Source organism: Aplysia californica, unplaced genomic scaffold (genome assembly GCF_000002075.1).
Source record: "Aplysia californica isolate F4 #8 unplaced genomic scaffold, AplCal3.0 scaffold00021, whole genome shotgun sequence".
NCBI lineage: Eukaryota > Metazoa > Mollusca > Gastropoda > Aplysiida > Aplysiidae > Aplysia > Aplysia californica.
The window spans coordinates 2,124,755-2,127,649 of NW_004797291.1; the positions used below are offsets into that span (position 1 = coordinate 2,124,755).

The following is a 2,895-nucleotide window of genomic DNA, read 5'->3' on the forward strand; positions in this document are numbered from 1 at the left end:
GTCTGTCTGTCTGTCTTTTCCCCAGCGCTGAATTAATAACCGTTGTTATGTTAATGCGCTCCTCTTTACTCAAACAAACAAACGGGTCAACGACATCACTTACTTCGGACAAGCACCATGGAAATTCGTGGTGAATTTCAACCATGACTCCCCGAGGCCTTTCCCAAAGTAAAAGCGAGGTTTTCTGATTCGGCGAAACAAGTCGTTGAGATAATAGCGTTCGTTTTTTTTAGTTTTAGTTTTAGTAGAGTTTTTACGGCGCTCGCAACTGCATAAGGTCATATGAGCGCCAAAGGGTGGGTGTCAACAGAGAAGTCCTTACACTTACAGGGAATCCGACTTACTCTGTTCACCTCTCTAGCTTCGACAGCACAAAGTCTGCTTCGACTATAAAGGCACCCCGGAAATAGCGTGTCAGAAGAGTGTGACAAACATACAAAAGAAGCAGGACGATAGTACGGATTAGGAACGAAAAAGCAGCAGTTCAGTCAGTGACACCATCCCGGGGGTATAGTGTTTGTCCTAAGTTTTGCCTATTTATCTAAGTTTTTTCTTGTTCAAAATGTTTCCAAAGTTCGTGTTTGTGTTTAGGCTCAGGACTGTCTTCTCGTTGAGTGGGTGGCTGTCTCTCTCTCTCTCTCTCTTTCTCTCTCTCTCTCTCTCTCTCTCTCTCTCTCTCTCTCTCCTCCCCTCCCACATGTACACTCACTATTCCCAGACACTTTTTCTCATGCCGCCCCACGCATATGGTCTGAGTTTGATTCTTGTGTGGAGAGAATTTTTATCAATCATGTGAGTTTTTCGTCTGGAACGTTGTATCCCTCTCAGCACGAAATGACCCTGACAGGCTGAATCGAAACCCACCTCCTAAATGATCAAAATCGTGTCGGTGGGGGCACCCCTCCCCCCCCCCCACCTACATCAAAAAGAAAAACAAACCCCCCAAAATATGAGGGGGAGAGGTGATAAAAACCTGTCAGTGACCGTTGTGGTGATTTACATCGAAAGAGAAGCCAAAGCTGGGGTAAAAAGGGGGAAAACAGGAGCAAGCAGGCTTTACTTTAACCTCCCCGAGAAACAAACAATGAACCTGACCATGTCTTGTCAGAGGCTTTCTAAAAGTAATAGCCAGCAGATTACCCGGACCACCGCAAGCAGCTGTTCCCGACTGGCCCCGAGCAGATAGGATTAAGTCCACCCCCGTACACAACGATCGGACCCTGAGGGATCGGGACGGCATATCGGGATATATCGGGCCCAGCGGGGGTGGTGAATGGTGTTGGGTGTAATCCTCAACTTTTTTTTCTGGCTTTCTCTCTCTCTTGATCTGGAATTCTTTATTCTCTTTGCGCCCGCATCCCGCCCCCCTCTCTGCCCCCCCCCCTCTCTGCCCCCCCCCCCTCCTCACTCTCTCTCTCTCTCTCTCTCTCTCTCTCTCTCTCTCTCTCTCTCTCTCTCTCCCCTCCCTCCCTCTCTCTCCCCTCCCTCCCTCACCCCCTCTCTCTCCCCCTCTCTCTCCCTCTCTCTGTCTGTGTCTCTGTGCAACTGTATCCGACTCTCTCTCTCCTTCCCCCCTCTCTCTCTCTCTCTGTCTCTCTCTCTTTCTTCCCCTCTCACCCACTCTCTCCAAATCTCTCGTTCACGCTTCTTCTGTCTCTCTGGATATATGACTCAATCGGTTTCTTCCTTCCAATTTTTATGTTGTATATTATTTTTGTTGGCATTTGTCGGCGTCGTCGTTTTCCTCCTTCTCTTCTGCCTCCTCCTCCCCTTCCCTCTTCTTTTCCTCTGCTACATCCCTCTCCTATGCCTTTTTCAATATGAGCTAATTCGTCTATTCTTACACAAACCCCCAGTCCCCTCCTTTTTTCGTAAACACGACTAATGTTATCGCAGTCTCTCCCTCCTCTCGTGTCTGTCTGTCTGTCTGTCTGTCTGTCTGTCTGTCTGTCTGTCTGTCTGTCTGTCTTTATGTCCGTCCGTCCGTCCGTCTATGTGTCTTGTCCGTCCGTCCGTCCGTCCGTCTGTCTGTCTCTTAGTCCGTCCATCTGTCCGTCTCTTTCCGTTCACCTTTCTCTTCATTCTCGTCTCTCACTCAGTCACAATATGCTGTTGCAATGTGTCTAACCTTAAGTGGGCAGCGGTTCATCGTCAACAGCACTGGGTCTACTACGTCTGTACCCCGTGCCTCGTTCACGAGAGCCGCTTACAAATTGTTTCTGTGCCGTGGGAGTGTCTCCCATGTGGTTAGTCCGCTGGGACGGGAGACTGGGGAAAAGGGTTCTAGTTTATGAATCGGGTGCCGGTCTGATTTTTAGTGTCTAATAGTCCAGACTTGGCGTGTATATTCCCTGATTAGTCTGAGCTTTTTGCGTCTTATTTATTGCACATATGCGCGCGGGGGGAGGAGAGAGATGCAGGGAGAGAGAGAGAGAGGTGCAACGAGAGAGAGAGAGAGAGAGAGAGAGAGAGAGAGAGAGAGAGAGAGAGAGAGAATGAGAAAGAGAAAAAGAGAGAGGGGAAGAGAGGAGGGATGGAGGTAGATAGATGGGACGGAGAATAAGTGACAGAGAGGCGGAGGAAGAGAGACAGACAGACAGATAGAGAGGGAGAGAGAAAGAAAGACGGAGAATACTGACAGACAGAAAGACATGCTGACAGAGGGATGGATGGGAGTGTTAAGTGGGTGCTTAAGTACGTGTTAACTCCACGAAATAGTCTTTTTGCAGTACAGTATCACGGTTTTTTTAATGGTGGTAGGGGAGTACTGTTAAACAAGTAAAATTATATAAATACTACATAATGGGCACCCACCCTCTGCCTCTCACTCGCCCGCTCTCTGCATACAGTTTATTTTGTCTGTCTGTCTGTCTCTTCCCTCTCACCTTTCTCTCT

At 48.5% G+C, this 2,895-nt stretch overlaps 1 protein-coding gene across 1 annotated transcript in view; it reads left to right on the top strand.

Moving 5' to 3' along the window:
- LOC101848167 (gephyrin) overlaps positions 1 to 2,895 on the top strand; it is a gene marked incomplete in the record, with an annotated part of 115,956 nt that overhangs the window by 110,840 nt on the left and 2,221 nt on the right.